The sequence below is a fragment of the Lutjanus erythropterus genome, chromosome 2 (genome assembly GCF_056507025.1).
Source record: "Lutjanus erythropterus isolate fLutEry1 chromosome 2, fLutEry1.hap2, whole genome shotgun sequence".
Classification (NCBI taxonomy): domain Eukaryota; kingdom Metazoa; phylum Chordata; class Actinopteri; order Lutjaniformes; family Lutjanidae; genus Lutjanus; species Lutjanus erythropterus.
In genome coordinates, this window is record NC_139318.1 from 10553638 (window position 1) to 10576519 (window position 22882).

Sequence of the window (22882 nt, forward strand, 5' to 3'; positions counted from 1 at the left end):
ATTTTGCTGTGTTTGAGATGCTTCTGGGCATCAGCTTTTGGGCAACGATGTACAGGCCTCAGCCAATCACCAATAGCCAATATACACTGTAAAAACCAAATAGATCAACAGTACTAAAAAAAATTGAGGCCATCAATTTTCTTGAGTTCATAAACTCAAAAATATGGCACTCAGAGAATCCACAATATGTTATGATTGCTGATTGCTGATTTTTGAGTGAACTGTCACTTTAAAACTGTAATTGGAAGATAGACTCCTTACTGAAGTTAATCTCAGGTCAGCTTTTCAAAGTGATATCAAAATGATATCAGAACCCACACAGAATCCACCCACCTGCTACATATGAAAGCTGGATGACACTGTGAAAGTGTCAAACGAAATACTAATATCATCAAGATGTTCCAGCCAACCCCAATGTTGTTCTGAACTGGGTGTAAATACTGTGTTGCTGGGGTGTAGATTTCCCGTACAGGGACCCTAATGTATCAAGTGATGAATATTCATATTCCTGTTTCATACACTCTTCTGCCTCTGTGAGCTCTTTCACACTGAGCCGGGGGTGACTGCAGGCCGACGTGAACCCGTATTTTAATAAAGCCCAGCTGCTGAATGATCAAATAGTGTCTCTAATTAAGGCCTGAGTGTACACCCATGTAAAATTCTCTGTGGAATGCTAACAACCTGTGATATTTCCAGAGGAATTTGCTGCGCAGGTCTCAGAGAAGGGGAGGGGGAGTCGAGTGTTTGGGGTTTGGGGAGGGAGGAGGGGCAGTGTTCATGTGGCAAGCCAACATGTTGTTCACATCCGTGTCAGATTGAGGCTAATGAAGGCCAGACTGATCCTTGGATGCGAGCCTTAAGTAAATGATCCCTCTTTGAATATATTAGAGCCCCATAGCGGCGTTGTGCCTCCCTGCCGTGCCAAGCGCCGCTACGTGTTGTCTTGTGGTCTGACGAGGCCGGTCAAAATGGCAGTCACGGTGTTCGATCACGCCGTGCGACATCCAAACCCGATTTCAGTTTGTCTTGCAGGCGCTATTGTTGCATTGGCTCGGCGGTGAGGAACTACACACACTCACGCACTGATCGTTTCCACGTTCTGCAAAACAGACTGATAGTAAATGGAAAGTATGAGTGTTGTGTTATTTGACAATGTAAATGAGCCATCTCAAATTTTTCCCCACCCTCTTAAGAGGGATTGCATTTACATAACAGGCTGGGGTTTAGCACTCATGAAAATCATTCATGTAGATATACCTTAGTTTTTTCATTTTGCTGTTATTTTGCAGTTTTATTTTGAATTAAATATTTCTGTTTATCAAAATAGTTGGGGGAAAAAACTAATGAAATAACTGATATAAATAGCAAAGAGTTAGAAAAAAGCAAAATAAATAAATAAATCTCACTGACACTAACTTTTTTCCACTGCAATTTATGTCCACACTGGCACTTTGCATGTAAATGAATCCTAAACGTGTAATTACGAGGCACTTTTGAATATTGATTGGAAAGACAAGGACGTAGAAATGAAGCACTTGTGAATGCAGCCCTCCTAAGCTACTGTAACAACCCATTAATAAATACCTTTCTGGCTCTTTAGTGCCGGGCCTGCCTTTACACTGAGTGAAACAATGTCGTTTGATTTTCGCTGATATAGCATGTGTACTTCATAGATGGATGGATGGGATGGATCCAATTAGCCATGGTCATTGCTCATGTATTTAAGCTGACAGTGGGAGTCTTGCGCAGAATATCCTTGATTTTTGGTAGTTTTGTGAAAGCACTTTAAAAACCCATAAAGAGCACATTGTGAGGAATGCAACCTAGATGGAGATTTGATTTACAGCTGTAGCAGATTTTCTCAATTAGACACGGGAGGGAAATCAGTTATTTTCAGTAGACAGTGTTCAATGATGGTGAATGCTTAAAAGATAATAAAGTGACCAAGATCCATACCTTTTTTCTTTTCCTAATATATACAATCAACACTGCAATTACTGCTGACTTCTACTCAAGATTTCATGCAGGCTTTATTAGCACATAATGCATCTTTTAACACAGAGCACTCTTATGCTACAGCAGGGGTCTCTAACTTAAATTGTCTTGGGGCCACTGATTGTATATAGTCATCTCATAGGGGGGTCGCTTTGAAGTTCAATTACTGCAAAAAAGCGTAATATCTCTGAAAATGTACTTTCATGTTTCTATTACTAACAAATTTTTGTCATATTTAACAAATGGAATGCAAACAGCAGTTTCTATACATTTTTATATACATTAGTGAGCCGTGCGTTGGACGCAAATTCAAGAGGCATTTCTAGCCGCTCTCCCTGTCAAAGGCTGCAAAGTATGCAGCCTCAGATGATACAACCAAATAATACTCTAAAGTGGTCAGCTTTGGAAACCATTTCTCATTGTTACACATGATATTTCCTATAGATATATATGTGTTAAAAACAAGACATTTCCCAGGATACACTGGGATACTGTGCTTCTGTTGTCAGGATTAAAAATGTCTAACGTAGGCCGCCAGTTTTGCCCTACTTCATTTGTGTAACTGATTATAAATGTCACTCTGCAACTTCCTAATCCACTGTGTTTACCAATAAAAAAATATTATTGAACACGCTATTCTTTTGAGGACATAGAATATCAGTGGACTGCAACATGTATTCCTTTAAAAATACTTATAGAAGCATATTTATAGTTAAGTTACTAGAAAAAACAATTAAAGCTACTACTAGGAACTATACTCATATTTTGTAGTTTTTGGACACTCCTGTGGACAAACCGGCAGTGTTTCCTCTGATCTAATCACAAAATACAACATCAAAAATGAAATTATCTTATAATATATAATAAAATTGTCCCCCTCTTCCTTCTTCAATGGCTAAGGCAGTACTCACTGTAACTTTGGCTGTGAAAATGTAAACACAGGTTTGTTTCATCTGATTTCATGGTGGATCTGACCCTGTGGCAGGCATTAAAAATAAGTATATAGAAACCACAATCTCCAATCTTCTCACAGGTGGTCTTGTTTACTTATGCAGGTTAAATAGATGCATCAGTATTAAACTGAGGCTGCTTCATAACCAGTTAAAACTCTGTGTAGTAGGTCTAAATAAGTAATAATTTCACGGGTCAGATTATATTATATTTTTGACATCATGTCACAGGCTCGAGGGATGGAGAGAGGGGCTAGAAATGGCTCATTGAGACCCCTTTTCCACAGCCTACACAGCATTCATTTGCAACAGGATTGATGGCTTGTGACACCAGCTGCACAGGTGCACGTAGCATCTCATAAGGCCTCCTGACCTCCCACATGATGCGTACCATGCTGGCCTGTTTGTAAGCGTTAGCCCTGTTTGTAAACACGGGCAGAAGGATGAGAGGCGCGTTTGCCCTGGTCGCGCTCAGCTCGCAGACAGGCACAACGCAACGTGACAAGCAACAGATGTGTCACACAGGCTGAAATCAAAACAGCCGTCCAGCATGGAGTTGTGCACACCATCAGACATGGCTGCTGTGATGAGGCGGGGAGGCAGCGAGCGCTGCTGGCAGATGAGACAAGGCAGCGTCTCTGCTGCTCCCAGCTTCCTGTCTGGGAGAGGACAGGCCTGTTTGTAGGCCGCTTTGACACTCCGAGTCACTTTGTCATCTGGGCTGCTCGCTGCAGCTCTGATCACATGTACACGCTGCATTCAAAGAGCGTCATATCAGCCGTGTGACAGGTAGGCTCCCAATGAGACAACAGCCAAAGGCGATGTCCTTTTCAATACGCTGTGTGAGTACAAATGCACAGCGCGGCGAGACAAAATAACATCATATGACATCATTCTGAAAGCTCTCATGTTGTCTTTTTTCGGTTTGGAAAGAAGTTGGTGATACAGTGTGGTTTTCAGAAGTGCATCAGAGCAGACAGACAGGGACTGAAATCAGACTCAGTCCGTCCAGGATGTCCACTTCAGGGACGCACCCAAATCCAAGTATATTATTTGGGAAAGCACAAATCGTGTGATGGAAACAGATACTCTTCTATATAAACTTGCTCATTGTTATTCGGAAAAAGTCAACTTCATGATTACCTCGACATTAGGGGTGGGGGAAATTTCCGATTCTTAGATGCATCGCGATTCGGACGTGGACGAATCTGAATCGATTCACAAACGTCCAAATTTCGATTATTTAAATCTGTTAATTAAAGTGATACAGAACCTTCTAAATAATGTGGAACTAAGAAGCGCGGTACGCGTCATCGCCGGGACACTTTGGGACGCGCACCTGGAGCGACACGCGCACAGCGGAAAACAAACATGGCCGACCGGCAGCCACCTCGCCATGAGGTCCGAACAGCTCCTTCTAATTTAAAAGCAGCCGTGTGGAAACGGCTTCTACAACGTCGACGGCGGAAGCGAACTGGACAAGAGCCACGTTATATGTAAGTTGTGTCGAGCTAAAATAAAATACTTTGGCAACACAACAAACATGAGAAGCCGTAACTCGATTCCACCCGACGGAGGAGTCGGGGAGACGGCAGGCTGCTGTTGCTGCGGCTACTAGTGGCTACTGTTGGTACTTTCCAGTTTGCACATATTTCCAATAGTTTAATAAAATATAATCGAAATGAATTCTTATTACAAATGCGCTGTTTTTAAAAATTGCAAGTGACGAATGCGTATTCAGTGAGACAAAAAGAAATGTGTTTGTGAAAAAGTGCATCAATATACATAAAGATGCATCAATAATCGTTTTATAATCGAATCGTAGCCCCTGAATCGTAATCGTAATCGAATCGGCAGGTGCCCAAAGATTCCCACCCCTACTCGACATACTTAAAAAAAGGTTGCATCTAACTTAATCAATCACTGATTTATTGCATCAATATTATTTCCTTCTACTGAAGGATATTTTGATTTTCAATACGCCCCAGTTATAGGAGAGAGGCAGTGTTGGATAGTTCATAAAACATAATTTAGTTAGAAATAAAAAGAAAGACATAGATGACAAGTTCACATGGAAATATTTTTCAGAATTATATATCAATATTAAATCATTTTAATGCTTTGTAGCCACAACAATTGCATTGCCAGTGAATATTAGGTTAGAAAATGAAACATTTGCCTGATTTAATCTGACTCCTAGTATAAACTAGTCCCTCCAAGGTTTTGCAGTTTTTTTGTGATTTTTGTAGCCAGAAACGCCTGATTGCACGGCAGCTTTTCTAAAAAATTATGATGCACATCACAGTATTTTAAAGCGTTTTTTGCAGTGAAGTTGTGGGAGAAAGTGAAAATTGCAAATAAAACTTGTGATTCATTAAAAATCAAATGCAAATGGTTTTGGTAATAATAAAACTGCACTCTCCTCTGAGAGTTCTAAGTGACCTGAGGATTAAAAAAGTTCTAACATATTTGTAAATGGAGAAGGGATATTCTACAAGAAGAAAAATCTTTTTAGTAATAAAAAGTGCACAGAGCCTTGTGTTGTTTTCAATACCCATGATAAAATAAACAATAAAAAATCAATATATAATCAAACACGCAGGTGAGACCTACATATGCGGTTTACACAGGGACCTGCTATGATTGGGGGAACTTGCAGGAAGCTACCATGATTGGTCAAATTTGCAGAAAAGTTGCAGTGATTAGACAAAATTGCAACATAGTACAGAATTGATGGAGATTGGCTGAATTTATGTAAAGTGGTATAATTTCAACTTTCAGGAGTGACTGATAAACCACGCCCACTTCTGGCCTTCTGTCCGACTACAGACACAGACACAGATCATTTTGCTGGTTGAACAGATACAAATAATACAAAATCCACTTGATGCAAACTGATTGTTGTGTTTGACAGCTCCAGTAAAAGTGCAGCAGGCATTGGCTTTACAGAGGGAACATGTTAATGATATTCTCAGCAGCTTATTCTGCCCATTGCCACTGCCCCGTAAGCAAATAGTGCGGCTGCATGTTGAGCTGCGGGGGGAGAGGCAGGAATCCATCACCAGAACAAGTGAATGAATGAAGGTGCAGCAACAGCTGCTTGACTGATCACGTACTACAGACTGTCACCCCACATCTGTTTACCACTCCGACAGCCACATGAGTGTTTATATCCACGGGTATAATTGAGCTATTTTCCTGAGGGCAGCTGTAACCCACACCAAGTTATATCCCAACTTTCCATTAAAGCGTGGGGGGAAGTTTTACTGATAGTAATCACGCCCAGCAACACTGCTATGTAAATATGGCTTATCAGCTTTGTCAATTTGGTTAAGTGGCATGTACGTGGGTGATCCACATATTCAGCTCTGTGGCGCTGACACAGGCCACATACAGCAGTCATTTATTAAACATAGGTAACTTGCATTGCTAACAAGTGTGTACGAAGCAAGAACATCATCATGAAAATTATGCCGTGTCAAAGCAATATTGTGCAGAAAGGATGCAAATATGCTCACACAAGTCTTCAACCTGCCATGTGGGCAAACTGTCTGCGATCAGCATGAACAGTATATGGAAATTGAAATGGGAACATCTAGATCTAAAACACGCCATTTAAATATTCAAATATTAACACCAAACAATATAATGCATTATGGCTTTTAGTATTTGCGTACAACTCTGTTTGCTGCTGCGAGCTGGGGCTGATACAAGGAAGAGAAGGGAGGGAGACGATATGGAGAGCACAAACAAAGCCTTTGTCTGCCAGTCACAGGAAAATGACAACTGATAACTGCATGGACTTTGTATGCTACTTCTTTAAAAACAAACATGTTACTTTAAGTGTTATTATTGTACTTAATACGCCAATATCAGTATGATTATGTACATATATTGATATGACCAACTACCTCTTGTAATTAAACAAGAGAGAGAGCAGGAGTGGGAGCTATTAACATTAGTTTGTAGATCTTTATTTCATTGCAGTTACAGGACAAAACAAAGAATAAAACCACTGAGGTGGCCGACTTGCAGAAACAACAGCTCTCCTTTCACCACACAACTGACTCTTCTCTAATCTGGAGACACAATAAGTGTTTTTTCCCATTTGCAACCGACTATTTGACTAAAAAAACTGATGTGAAAGTTCTGCAAGGGGCTGAAAATAAGGTCACTTTTGAAAAGGTACTGAACCGTGCATTGTTTTTCAAATTTTCAGAAAGTGCTGAGTGACGACTAATTTCTTCTCATCCCCCAATCACAATAGTCGTGTTTCCATCTTCTTAGGGTTTTTTTTGCATGTTTTGAACAATCACATTTGAAAAGGAAGAAACTTCTCAATTTTGAAAAACAGTTTTTACACTCACTTAAGGTGTTTTTTGCCTCTTTCGAAAAAGAATAAAGCGCTTAAAGGGAGATGGAAACACTTTCCGAATTACTTTTCATGTAGCGAAAATTTAACTCGTGACTTGTCAGCTTCCACTCCAGCAGTTTTCTCATCGCTCACATAGCTCTATGATACATGAGTCATCACTCCTCACAGATCTGATGGAATTTTTCTCACATTAATATATGAAACAATGTTTTTTATCATTTGAGGTTCAACTGGCGCTCCTTTCATGACGTCATCTTGTTGCCCACTCTTCTTCTGCCATGGTATAATGGCTTCCTGACATGGCCAATAAAGGATAAAGTAGATACCAATCATAGATAATTTGATAGTGGAGCCAAATTCTAATACCTGAGCTTCAAATATCAGCTGATACTGAGTGCCATTCTGCTACAAGTGCATCAAAAAATACATATATTTTGATGTGATATGATTGCTATTGTTGTATGGCCTGGCTCAGGAAAAACCTTTTGTAAAATATGGACAAATACATGCAGAGAATAAATGCCACACAACATGACTTCACCATCTTGGGGGGAAAAAATGAAAAAAATAAGAAAAAAATATGGGATGCTGCCGGGAATTAGTAGTGTTCAGTTTTGGTGCGGTATTGGATAGATGGATAGGCCCACATACTTGTCAATATCAGTACCAGCATTTTAGACCACATCTGAAGCATTTTCTGATACTGGTATTAGTATTGGAACAACCCTCGTCACAATGAAGCCACAGGTAAACTGAAAATGGCAGTATTTCACCATAGAAACAAACAGAAACAAAAGTTAGCTCCAAAGAAATCATTTTTCCTTTCTGGAGGCCCTTCAAGCAAACTTTTTCCACCAAAATTGGATCCTTAGGCTTTGGGGAAACAAAACCATAATGGAAATCTTGATCAGAAAACGTGCAACCGCTTTCTGGTGTGTGGTGTTTCTCTGGAAGACTTTCTCGAGAAACAATTTTTGTTTTTTATTCTATTAGGAACCACAGCAACAATAGTTTTTTTTTTTTTTTTGAATGAATTAGCATCAGTGTATTAGCCAACGTACCCAAACAGACAAAGAAAATGGAACATTAAAATCATTACACTCATACACATTACACTAAATAACCGGGTATTATTTATCACTCTCTTCCTCTCTTCGCTCTTTCACCTTCTCCATCACCTTGGCAGTGATTCTGTAGGTCAAACATTGAGCAGAGACACAGTGGGACTGTGAGAGGAAGAGGGACAGACGGCCAGGAGAAGGCCCCGGCCACCATGTGACAGGGTTAAACATAGTAAAGGATTGCCGGTACAGGCTGTGACATCTGTAGCCACCATCACTATGCACTGTAATTAAGTGGAATCTCCAATTTTTAATTCTATATGCTGTGCAGTAACAGCCCCCCAGTAATGAATAATTGAAGGAATAAGGGAGGCTGTTACTTGACGCTTTTTCACTTCACGTTTAAATTTAGCTGGTGTCATTGTCCAGCAGTGTGATTAATAGTTTATCAGTCTTGACTATACATCTCCATGAAATATCTCTTTCCATCTGTCATTAAACTGCACATGGAAATTGGTTAGATTTTCAATCAGGCATAGCTTAGACCAAAAAAAAAGAGAAGGAAAATTACAAAAGGAAATAGCCATCAAGATGTACTCACATGCAGGTAGGGCTCTGACCCAATATAGGACATCATTTATGGAATAAGTCTTTCTGCACACTTGCCTCTTGAAAAATTACACTTTTCTGTGTTTTTTGCATGGAAATTGGATTGAGACCTCATACAAAGCACAATGTGCATCCTAAATGTGGTTTTAAGTAAGCCTGAGGTATGTAGCAGTGAGAGTGAGTTGTGAGAGAGGGGCCTACCGCAAGGGGTTGACCAGCGAGCCTGAGATTGGCTTCCCTGTCAAATAAAGATTAGGCCCTTATTTCACCATCTAATCCCTGTAAATCTCTTATGGAGGAACTTGGGCAGTTCAGGGGTTTTTAATGGCGCAGAGGCTTCACAGTCTGCATGTCTTCCCTTATCTGTGAATGTACACGAGTAGATACAGCAACCTGCAGTCTCTCACTCGTCAATGCATTTAAGTCTGGATTACAAAGCAGTTTAAGGTGAAACAAGAATGTTCAGTAACACTATCCATGACAGCAGTGTCTATAATGCATTATAATGCATTATAAACATACTTATAATGTGTTATACTGTGCTCATAGTAATGTATGATTATTGTTATAAGCATTCATAAATATTCATCATGCTTTATAACAATAACAAGAAGATGAGGTAATACTTTCAATTGTGCCCATGTCTATAATGCATTATAATGCATTAAAAACATACTTACAATGCATTATACCATGCTTATAGTAATGTGTAAGCACTCATAAATATTTACAATGCTCTATAACTATAATCAGAACACATTAAAAAACATTTTATAATGACTTATAAGACCAAGTATTATAATACCTAATAATTGCTCATAACCATTTTAATGCCTTATAATCATGCTCATAATGCATTATAATGTGATTATTACAACTATGTTTTTGTGGGTTGTGCATCATCAAAAGGTTGTGTCAAATTGTAATACAGTATCTTTTTTTTTTATAATGGATTATAATCATATTATAATACGTTATAACAGTGATCACAATAATGGTTGTAAAGTATTACAGCTGGTGGCACTGTTATAATACATTATAACTATTTTTGATACATTATGTCACTGTTATAACATGCTAGGATGTGATAACAATGCTTTATAAAAATTATCCTAAATTATATATTGTCCATTGTGAATATTTATGAGTGCTTACATACATTGATGTAAACACAGTATAAGAGCTGATAAGTATGTTTATAATGCATTATAGACATGAGTGTTAGTAGACCTGTACTTGTTATCTTGTCTTGCTAACGAGCTGCATTCCTTCCTCAGAGCCTTGGCATGTAGATGTAGCTTTTACTGTATTTAGCTAACTGGCTGCTGTAATGTGACTTCTCAGGCTTCATTTTCTCACATTTAGTTATTGAACGTCTCTAGTTTTCTTCCCCTCAAATATGCTGAACATTCTTTTTATTGAATTATTAATGTGTATATTGAATTATTGAAGGAAGATAATTTCTGATCAGATTAATATTAACTCCCTGTGAAATATTAATGACCAATGTTAAAAACGATGAACTTACGGAACTATTAATATAATCATAAACAGACATAGTAAAAAAAAAAGAGTGGCATGGAGTCAAAAGTGCTGGAGCTGCTCCGATCCCCCTTTTAATGCGGTTTCCCTTGAGGTCGCTGAATATGAAATATTGCACCAGTCGACTTTGTACTCAGACACTGGGCTCATGTCATTGGTCAGTCCTGCCCCGGGGCTGACGGTGGTGTCACGGGGGGGAAGTTCACCAGCATTTGTCTGCAGGTTACCATTGTCACCTTGTCCACAGATGACCTGAACTATGGCCAGGGGAAAAGTTGCAAAGATGTTTTGGTGTTAATATTGGGCTGGCCCTTTTATCACCCCTGCTGATTGGCAGAGCTCCTCTGCCAGCTCTAGTATTCAGCTCCACCTCCCTGCTCTCACTCTTGAGAGGCTGCAGACTGCTTTTGCCTGAACTGGCTTTACCTTTTTTTGTCAAGGTGGCACAAAGTAAATTTCATCTGGTGAGCCTAGAGGAGGTTAAATCCAGTCTTTTGTCAGTTTTGATTAAAACTCCCTTTAGATTAATGATATTCAGCAAAGATTTGATATATCATTTGCCATTCTTTGGTTTGTTATTAGGAACTGCTGATTGTATTCATAAAATATGGAAATCAGACAAAAATAAACCATTATTGTAACATAATGGCAAGCACCTAGAAAATATGGTTACATTAATTATGTTTTAAATGCTAATGCCAGTGAAGAACATAATAACGAAGACATGAAAGACTCCCTATTCAAAATCTGATAGCCAGGGAGAAGCAAATTATTTCAAATATTTGATATTTAAATTATTTTCAAATGAACAGAGACATGAGGAGAGCAGAGGCGAGTAGTTTCCCCTGGTGATCCTCCAGGCGTCTTTGTTTCCTTGGTGTGTCTCCAGCTCATTAATGTTCTAAGCATGTGAGAGAGAACCAGACCATACTCCATAACCCATGGCTGGGTGACACCTCGGGCCCAACACACACACGTATACATGCATTCATGCACACACAAAAATCCCTCAGCCGTTTAAAGTCCACTGGCTCTTTCAGGAAGTGATGGCCGCCGAGCTGTCCTGATTAAAATGACAATAGTCTAATTAACTCGACCTCAGTCTCAGTGCACTAAAACGGCTGATGGCTCGCCAGTTCCTGTTTGAAAACCCTTTGTCTCCTCATCGTCCAAAAATATGACTCTTTTTTTTTTCTTCCCCAGCAAAATGCCTCAACCCCATTTGACGAGATTTGCTAATGGCAATTATTTCTCATAAGCTAATTAAATCTAGGCAAAGTTTTCCATTCTTTTTTTTTTTCTCCTCCCGTAGAAATCCTTATGTGCAATCCTCTAGGGATTTATCATTTGGGGGGTACAGTATCACAAGCACCTCCAAGCAATCTGAGTCATTTAGATTATATACAACTCCAAAGTGGTGTTTTGATCTTCACCCTGATTTTATTTCAAGCAGTTTAGTCATTTACCACTTCAGTTATCTGCATGTGTGCATGTTGGCCTCTGCCAGTGTACTGAAAATCTATACCCAAGTAAAAATACTGTTACACCCAGAAAATATTTGAGAAACCCACTCAAGTCAAAATTTACCAAGTTAATAAATTACTCAGTTAATAAGTGTAAGTAATAGCTTACTAATGAAAGTAACATTAAAGCTGCAATATGTAACATTTGCATTTGAACATGTCTAAAAATGTCTCCAGACACATTATATATTTTGTGGAGTTGTGCACTTACATTATCCTACAAGAAATCACAGAGAAATCAGTAATTTATTCAAGATAATGGTGTTTCCTGTCTGCCGTTGCTAAGTAGTCGCTAGTTGCTACGTCAGATACATCAGAGAGTGAGAAAGGAAGTCAGTGAATGTGACTAAACCTAACGTGACTAAAACTTTATTATTAGCTTGTTAATGAACACAATTTCTGCCTGAGTCATGTACAATAGATTTTCATCATCTATGGTGGTTGTTTAAAAGTGAATACAACTCCCATGATCCCACATGACTTCATGATGTCAACAAACTATGTCTTTTGTTATTGTTTTAGTGTGACAGAGACCTCTAGCCACAGGACTCACACACCTTATGTTTAATGTTGACGTTGGCATTGTGCAACTCTAGCTAACATTTAACTATTGACTAACCATTTGATCAGTAACATCAAAAATTAACCTGACACATTAAAAATTAGCACGACTAACATTAACAAGCTTCTCCCCTACAGCATGAGCAACTTAGGTCAAGTTAGAAAACTCAGGTGGTGCTTAATATACTGCCATGCAGTTAACAACTTGTAGAGGTGCTCATTGTACATTCTGCAACACTTTATAATAACCATCATTAATAACTGGCAGTTTGGTAGGTTAAATAAGCTTTAGTAAAAATAACAAGGAAATGATCATTTATTGTGTTGACTAATTATGATTAGTGGTCAAATGTATGCCATTGTATAATAATAGTAATAAAAATAAGCTTGATGTTTTCTGAAGCCTATCCAAGTAGCTTTGTTGCCTTTATTTTGAAAGTCTGCCCAGATGTTGGATTTTTATTATTACTTGATCACAGAGCGTTCCACTTATAGTATCTTAAGCTGCAGTATTTGATGTGTTAAGGTTGATAAAGTGTCTATAAACATTATCTGGGGTATTGTAAAGTTGTTTATTATACTTTTTAAATGGTTAATAGATACTGTTTAGTGCATCTAAAACATTAATTCAATGATCATTATAAAGTTGCTACTGTTTATAAAACTTTACAACTGCTTGATTAGTGGTTTATGCAGCATATGATATAATTATTAGAGTGTTTAACGGTAAAATAATCATTAACCAAAGTTTCACTATCACTTTACCAGTTATTAGTGATGGTTAATATAAAGTGTTAACAACACTCAATCCCTGCCTTTAAAGCAGACTAGTTGCTACAAAGTATAAATGGCAAATGTAGTGAAGTAAAGAGTAGATTACTAACACAAACATATACTCGAGTAAAGGATAAAAGCATTGTTTTAAAAAAGGAACAAGTAGTCGCTTCTTTAAAAAAAAAAAAAAAAAACTTTTTTGCATTACTTAGAACTTGTTCCTACCCTCTTTGCTCTCAGTGACCATCAGGCCAAACAACCAGATGGAAAAAGGCCAAAGTTGTCACACTGAAGCAAAGCAGTCTGTTTTATAATCTTTTACCCTCTGCACCCAACAATATGTGAAAAGGAGACTTTACTTGTGCCCCCATGATTCTTTTGCATTATTTGATTGACTCATCTAAAGTGCGGAGGAGAGAAAAAAGAACAACAACATAAAAAAAAAAGAAAAAAAAAAAACTTTAATGACTGAAGAAGAAACTGCTTTTTGTTCTATTATCCTTCTGTTGGTGATTAAGGTCTATAGGGAGATAATTACGCTTTAGTCTGGAGTTAATGAAACGAAAACTTCTCTCTTCTTGTGAAAAAGGAAGGGCAGATCTTTTGTACTGCTATCTGCAGACATCTCCCACCCCTTGACAAGGCACACAGAGAATTGGTTTTGTTTTAAGGTTGCAGCCCCCTCCGCTCGCCTGTCAGTCTGTGGCTGATATGAGGGATCTGTGAATGAAGCCAGAGTCAATGAGGTCTGTCTCCGCTCGCACTGCTGCATCTGCCTGCCTGTGAACCGACGTTAGGAACATTGGAAAACATCAGATGAAAACATCACAACAGGTCATGTGGGATATGTGCTGATTTGAATGAAAGTAAAAAAAACCCCAGAATATATCTTTATTCCAAATGGAGCTTGACCGATATTGGCTTTTTGAAGCCGATACTGATTTTAGAGGGGGAAAATGCACGGATTATAGATTTGTTGACCAGTATGGTGAATTTTTGAGCTGAAATGAAAATATGAATACAAAATAGATACCATGACAGATAAATTATGGACCGATTTTGCCTATCACAGATATTTTGGTCTATATTAGTGTCAGCATATATAGGCTGATAAATATTAGCTCCAATAATAAATAATTTTACAGATTACCTCAAAGCAGTTTGAATTTATTTTATTGTTTATGTGTATTTGTGAAGTTTTCAGATGAACTTTACCAGGAAAAATGTAATGAACACATGAAGAGTCAGAACTGGTCTTTGTTTTTGTTGACGATCAGAGCTGTGGGATATTAAATCATCCAGCTTTGCTCATTACATCTTAGCCTTTCTTTGCCTTCAGGTGTGTATAAACTACAAGTTATATGAACTTCTTTTTAAAATACAATAATGTAAAATTATTAGTTATCTTATCGGCATCTGCCAGGAGAATCCACATCGTGGATCCCTAAATGAAAACAGATTTTTTTAGTGTGGATTGTGCACCGATATGACTATAAGGTACCTAGAAGGCTGCTTTCTTAAACTAACTACCTAATAATTGTCAACCAATTCTAGAAATGTACACTGATAAAATAAATAAAGATAAAATAAATATCTAAATAAATAAATTACCTGTATCATATAATATTTCAAAAAGACAGTTGCCCACCAAAATTAAAAATACACATTTTTGCTCTGGCCTGTAGTGTTATTTATCCATGCAGTTATTTTTGGTGTGAGTTGCAGAGTTTTGGAGATATTGGCTGTAGTGATGTCTGTCTTGTCTCCAATATAATGGGATGAAATTGTGCTCAAAGGGCCAAAAAATACATTTGAAAAACACAACAGCAGTGTCTCTTTCCAGAAATCATGACCCGGTTACTCAAGATAATCCACAGACCTTGTTGTGAGGAATTTCGTGGAGGAACTACTTTCTTTCTGCAGAAAAGTCTTTCTGCTCGCAAGAAAATAGTTCCCATATGAAATCGCTCGCATTCAAGAGAAGGCAGACATCTCTACAGTCGATATCTGCAAAACTCGGTAACTCACACCAACAACATCTCGATGGATAAAAAGCACTACAGGCCAGAGGGAAAATAGGTATTTTTGATTTTGCGGTGAACTGTCCTGTTAATACCCCCAGTCAAAAAGAGGCAGCTTGTGAAACAAGAAGCAAAGCTTCTCAGCATTTACACCAGGCAATGAGCTCCTGTTGTCCCCATTGTGCTCAATTTTGTAATTACATTATGTAAGAAAAAGTTTTCCTATGGGTGCTTATTGGAAAGCATATAGGTGGATACCGATATGTCTGTGATCGGTCGTATCAGGCCCATATCAGGCAGATATATCAGTCTGGCTCTAATTCAAACTACTCCATATTGTAATGTTGTTACTGAACTCCACTTACAGCAACAAGCATGTGTTCGCCATCAAATGACCCGAGCGTAAAAGGAATGCACGGATTTGAATTTATTACACGGCAACACAGGGGCCATATGCGTCATGTGACTTCAGACGCCCCCCCCCCCCCCCCCCTCCCGAACACATGGAGGTGTTGACCGAGCCGTTGTCTGGTATGCCCGAGCTGCGCAGCACAAGTGGTGGCCAGAGAGCACATATTAAACTGTCCTTGTGGAAGTCCACATCTGGTGCGTGGAACCGTATGTGTGTGTGTGTGTATGTGCGATTGTGGGGCAGCGTCCCCCCTCCGCCCCCACACGCCCCAACCCCTCCGACAGCACTCTCACATTTCATCATCTGTTCTCCAGCGCCAGGGTGCTCCGGCACAAGTTGGCCGCTCTGGATCCATCTGTTGTTATTATTTTCCACTGATAATTGGCTTGAACAATGGAATGCCTGTGTCCCCCTCGCCTTTGAAACCCTACACCCTGTTTATTTTCCAGAGGTCTCATTTCTGCTCTCCTTTCTCTCCCTCTGACTCCCTCTTTCGCCCCCTCAATTTCTCCCTGTCTCCAGCCTCCCTTCACCTAGTGTCACCTCACCCCCTTCTTCCCCCGTGATCCATTCGAGAGGGTTTCACATGAAAATGACATATTTGACTGGCCACATCAGTATGTGTCACTCAGCATCTGACGCCACTCTCCAGATTTTCTGGAGGGGCACAGCTCCCATTCTCCTCCACTTTTTTTTTTTTTTTCACTCTGACAGCCCCCCTCCTCTTCTCCCTCCAACACCACACGCTTCTGCATTCCTGTCCTAAATGAGAAAAAAAAAAGCAGAGGGAGAGACAGATAGATGAAGAGAAGAAGAGGGAGGGAGACTTTAGAAATAAAGACATGGACAATGGACTGTGGTATAAATCAATTCTTTCTGCCGATTAAAATTCAGCTTTTTTTCCACTCTGAGGTGTGCAGAGGAGAAGCATATGTAAAGATGAATTAAAGGATCACAAGGTGTATTTTTTTTTTTATCCAGGACATAATTTAATGAAAACTCACACCAAAAAGTGACCTACTTAAATTAATTAAATTTGATATTTTAAAATTTAATTAGTGTTTTAGGTTGTAATTAAGTGGTTTCATGTTGAGGTCTTCATGCTCTGGTTACATTCCTGTGGAGTTATATCAGACAGTCAGATTTCACTGAGTTTTATCAAGAATCTGACACAATACATGCAAAAATAATTAGCAGTTTGTTTAAATGTACACTGTAAAAAAATCATACAAGAATTGAGGGGATTTATCTTTTCTCATTAACCTAATATAACTGGATAAGTTTAATTCAATTATTTAACTTAAAATTGCTTGTATTTATTTTCAAAATGCTTCACAACTTACAAACATAAGTTTTTGTAACTTGAGATGAGTTGAATGTAACAGGAAATCAACTTTGTCTGGAGTGACTGTCAGTGTGACAGTTCAAGTGAATATTGCTTATTGCTTACTATAGCTTATTAAACATGTTTTTTCTGGTGCAACTGAATTAATATCTAGTGTATTTGACTAGAAAAGTTGTTTTGTTTGTTTGTTTGTTTTGAATCATCACAAATTACCTCAACTTGTCTTTTCACACTCAGTTAACTTCAAATTTAAGGCAGGAACACTGTAAATGTCTGGTTTTGTCCACAACCAAATATATTTCGTCTGTTGTCAGGAATAAAGAAACCAGAGCTGAAATCAGATCATTTGGAAAGTTTTTCTTAAAGGTAGAAACAGTAGAATTTGTCTGAGCTGTTCACAAACACCCTGATGGACAGTTTATTGTTGTGTCTTGTTTCCAGGACATCAAATACTGATGTTACGGGTTGGTAAAGCGTCTCAAGCACCGCAAAATAATGAGAAATACAGGGTCTCTGCAGATACAGTGATGATTGAAAGGAAGTCTGTGCATTGTTTTTGAGGAAAATATGGCATAGTATGCCTTTAAAATGTGTCAAAAATGATTAATCGATCATCAGAATATTTGGGGATTAATTTAGTCGACAACTAATCAATTAGTCAACTAATCATTGCTACTCTAGAAATATGTGCACCCCATTTTTATTACAGCTTCTCTATCCACTTCTGCTCTTCTCATTAAGGACATTTTTGAGGATTGAGGAAGTGTTTTCTCTTTTTTTCTCCGTTCCTTTTGTTCTGCCTTGTGTGACCGTGTTGATGTTCATTTGTTCTGCCTGCTCTTGTCTAATTAAAAGAGGCCAGGACAGGTACGGGCTCTCAGCAGGCATCTGCTCTGTGCCAGTTCTTCATTTGCTGAGTGTTTGTGTTTATGCAAAGGGGCCCTCTTCCTGCATATTTAATCTGGAGCAAGGCACCGGCTTTTGTTGTGTTAAGACCACATACCTCCAGTCCCTCTCAACACACTGCTGTCTGGACTCCAGCTCTCTCTGTCTCTCTCTCACTCTCTTTCACACACACGCACACACACACACACACACGTGCAAACACACTCAGCGTACCACACACTACTTCAACTACTCCATACCTGCTACTTTCACTGGCAGCTTTCTCCTCTTCTTCAGAAGTGGATTTGAAAACACTCAGTGCTTGGAGGGAACCTGCATCAATATACAGTCTCATGAACATGATGAAAGTCTGTTTAACTGTTCATGGGTAAGTCTGTAAAGATTTCATTATCTTTCCACACTTTCTCTCATGTTTTTTCTCCTCCTCTCGTTGCCTTTTATGGGACGCTGGTGGATGTATGTGTGTGTTTGTAGGTGTGTTCTGTAAGTGACTGACAGTGTTGGTGTACGGTGTAGATATGAAGCGATGGGTTTTACAGTAAGTCCAAAGCAAACGTTACTCCTACTAACTGAGCCGAAACGATTATTCTATTTTTGGTTTGAGTAATTTTTAAATTAAAAATAGCAAATATTTGCTGCTTCCAGCTTCTTAGAATCTCAGAATTTGCTTTTTATTTTTGTCTTAAATAATAGTAAACTACATTTTGTGGGGGTTTGGACTGTTGGACAAAATAAGCAATTTGAAGACATCATCAAGGGTTTTGGAAATTGTGATGAACATTTTTCACTATTTTCTGGCGTTTTTAGACTATACATACAATTGATTAATCCTGAAAGGCATTGACAGATTGATTGATGGTGAAAATAATTGCTGGTTTATAGCCATAGTTTGATGTTTGGGGAGGTAATTTCATATCTAAAAGCATGCAACACAGAAATTATAGGTGAAACTTCAGTGAGTCTGATTGATTAAATAAACTTTGTTTTGTTGTCAGTAAAAACTAGGAGTCTACTAATATGTTTTTTTCAGGGGCACTACAGATACTGATTGTTAGTAATTAAGGAAACAGATAACCAAATTTGGAACCGATATACATTGTCATTAAAAATTAAATTCTTTGAGTTAAAATTCAGAATAACACACTTTATATGCCTTCAAGCATATGTTTAATTAAAATGGAGCTTGCCAACATTCAACCAATGAGATCGTGTTGTAGGCAGGACATTGACTGATTGTCATATTGACAGTCAAATAAAAAGGAAACCAACCGATTTGGATAATCCTATAATGCTGAATATTGGATCAAACAATTGGCCTGACTGATAATCAGTTTATTCCTAATAAAAGCCAGTCCTGTTACCTATCCAAAGACTAGGACTGCAAATAATGATTATTTTGATTATTGATTAATCTGGCATTATTTTTAAGATTAATTGTTAAGTATAAAAGGTCTAAAAAATGTTTGAAAAACTGCTTATCACATTTTCCCAGAGCCCACAGTGATGTCTTTTGCTCAACCAGTAGTCCCAAATCTAAAAACTCTTCATTTACCGTCATAAATGACAAAGAAAAGCAGCAAATACTTACACTAAACCAGCAAATGTATGACATTTTTGCTTAAAAAAATGATCAAAATAGTTGGCAATTACTTCTCCATTGCTTGACTTTGGATAAATTTGAATAGATTTAAATTGTGATGAGAATGAAGAACATTTAAGATGAGAACAAAAATGATGAATAGTTTTACCTGATTAGTAGAGGAATGTGTTCTGTAAGTTTAAAACTCACAAATGATTGGAAAACAACAGCCAGCAGTTAGCCTATATTTGCCTGATGTGGGTGTGTGTATATGCGCCTGTATATGTGTGAAACAGAGTGTGTACGAGTTCATGTGCAGAATTTTTCCTTCTGTCAGTGCAGCGGGGTTGGAGGTAATAGTAAGTGGCAACCCCACGGTGATGCTGCGTGAGGGCATTAGTTCCTTTCCTCACTCATCGCCTCTTGATCTCCCTTTGTCTTTGTCTGGGGAAATGGAATCTACAGCTTATTGATATTAATAGCGCACAGGATCTGTGGTCGGAGAGGAGCTGGGACCTGGGCGAGAGTGGAAACTTGATACGGCTGGGTAGAATTGACAGTCCTCCTACTTGACAAGGTGGAAAGGAGCTGGTTATAAAAATAGGATTGCATAATGTTCATTGTGAGTGTGCTGCACTGTGCTGAACGTGCGTGATCAGGGTTGAACTTTTTGACTGCGCTGATCTAATTTCACGTGCTAAATGTGAGACTTTTTTCAACTGTGGGGATCCTGAGCTGCCCCAGCTGTGACTCCAGCAGACACGATCATTCACAAAGTGCAGTTTTCTGTTTTGTCTCATGGATCAATAGATAAGACTTCCCGAAGACAGAGCAGGCTATTGACTTGATAGGACTTTTTGTATTCAACGAGCTCATTTAAATAGTGTAAAGAAATGTGTGGCCTTGTTTGTTTTGGGTTAGGAGTGAAATTCCACTTCCTTGGTATTAAGGCAGCAAAGCTCTCTGTGTGCACTCTGTGTACTTTGTTCTTAGCTCAGCAAAATGTGAGGGCAGGTCCAAAGAATCTGGGGGATCAGACAGGCCTGACATTCACCAGACTGCACTGTTGCCTTTTAAGCTTAGAAAAAAAGAGAATCGGGAAAAAAAAGCAGCCAGAATAAGGGCCGGCTGGATTGAAGTTGGGTTTAATTGGTGGGTTTTGAGTCTGTTTGCGTGTCAGAAAGTGCTGTTGTTTACAGTCTGTGTGGGTGTTACGATATAATGCCAGGATCCTGCCAATCACATCAAAAAGAAAAAAAAACAAAACTTGTTTTTTCTCAAATGCAGACTTTTTTTTCTTGTCTTTACGAGACTTAGCCATGTTTTTCATTTAATCAGTCCTTCTTAATAAAAAAGCCCAGAAGAAGAAAAGAGGGAGAAAATAGTGTGCAGTCAGCCCTTTTAGCAGATCAGATCATACAGTAAGCAGCTGCGTTTGTTGAGAAGTGAGTCATGCTTTAGATTTTCCTGTTTCAAGAGCACAGACAGTGACTTGGAAAATCTCCTGTACACACCCTAAAAACAAACACCAGTGACCCTGTATATAGATATCACTGACTCTACACAGCTAAAACTCTCCTACGCCCTCTTCTTATTTACACAATGCTCTTAATGCGGATCCACCAGCCTTGCAGTGTTAAAGGGATAGTTCAGGTTATTTGAAGTGGGGTTGTATGAGGTACTCATCTGTTGTCAGTGTATTACCTACAGTAGATGCCAGTGCGCACACCCCAGTTAGGAGGACCAGAGTGGGGTACCAGCATGGAAGCTAAGCAATGAACTGTTGTGGACAGGATCACCAACAAAAGGTATTTTAACCACTTAAAAAAGGTTCACCTAAAAAAATCAATATCAGTTTAAGTGTACGCTATATTTAGAATATTTTCACCACTTTACCTTGCCATCACACAACCTTTTCAGATGGGAAACTGCTGTTGGACAAGTAAAACATTGCTCTCTCCAAACCAACCAAACTCTATAGATGGAATCAGTAATTTTACCTTGCAGAATACGGGAGTTGCTGGTCTACTGCTGCCATGCTTGATTAGTTTTTTAGGGTTATTCTGTGACTTCAGTGAATCAAAACCAATATTTTAAACAGCAAAGTCACATAATAACATAAACAAACTGACAGATTGAGGCAGCAGTAGGCAAACAACTGGAGGTAAAATCACTGATTTTGCCTCTGGAGTTTGGTTGGTGTGGAGAGTGAGTATAACAGCCTTTTTACTGTCAGAAAAAGCTGTCTGACACCAAAGTAAAGCACTGAAAATACACTAAATATAGCATGCACTCAAACTAATATAGAATTTTTAGGTGGACCTTTTTATAGGTGGCTAAAATACCTTTTGTTGCTGACTCCATCCACAGCAGCACAGCACTGAGCTTAGCTTCGATGCTGGTGCTCCTCTCTGCTTCACAAAACTGGGTCGTGCTGACAGGCATCTGCTGTAGCTAATACAGTGACTATTGATAAGCACCTCATACAACCCCACTTCAAATACTCTGAACTATGACTTTAACCAGTGCCACTACTTTTTTTTGTTGTTTTATTCCAACACATGTCGGCCCTGGCATGATAAATAGACACTGTGAATCTATTCAGATGCTGATACTAAGTGATCGAAACATCCCGGCATGGGCTGTAAAGAACCCAGAGACAACTCTGGCAGCCTCCTATTGACAACCATTGAGTTGAGCATTAATTAATATGGTAATGATGTGTGAAGGTTCATTAACGAGCCGCCACAGAAGTAGCCACAGATACAGTATTAAGCGTGCTTAGAGTAATTAATGGAATAACTTTACTTAGTGGTAAATATTCATGGGCCCTCATCTTTTTGTCTGCGCGGTGTGAAGAGAGAGGAGAGCCTGTCCATTAGAGGAGCTGAAGAGCTGTCCACAGTGAATGCGGGCCTTTTGTAGGGATTGGGTGCGTTTCAGTGGAGGGGTATTAATTCATATTTTGAACATGCAATCTTACAACAAAGCCAAAGGCACCGATAACATACCTAGGACTAGAGAGCATATTGTGAAGCCGTGACCCCCCTCACAAATAGGGAAGTCCACTTCACAGGTTTGTGGACAGAATAAAATGAGTCTTTGTTCGTGCTCAGATGTAACCACAGCAGTTCATTACCATAGCAAAAAACCCTTCTGATTGTCCATTTCCTCTGAAAATAGGCTGTTTGCATGTTTTTTTCCTCCCACAATTACAATGAAGCCTGTG

At 38.8% G+C, this 22882-nt stretch overlaps 1 protein-coding gene across 9 annotated transcripts in view; it reads left to right on the forward strand.

The window, feature by feature from the left end:
* Window positions 1-22882, forward strand: part of foxp1b (forkhead box P1b) — a 237443-nt gene that overhangs the window by 58895 nt on the left and 155666 nt on the right. Inside the window, exon 1 of one of the 9 annotated variants that reach the window (XM_084727710.1) lies at window positions 18325-18441. The exons of the other annotated variants lie outside the window; for them this stretch is intronic. The gene's annotated coding sequence lies outside the window, so the exon portion shown is untranslated. Of the gene's footprint in view, window positions 1-18324; window positions 18442-22882 lie in introns of those variants that run through there. 9 annotated transcript variants of the gene reach the window in all.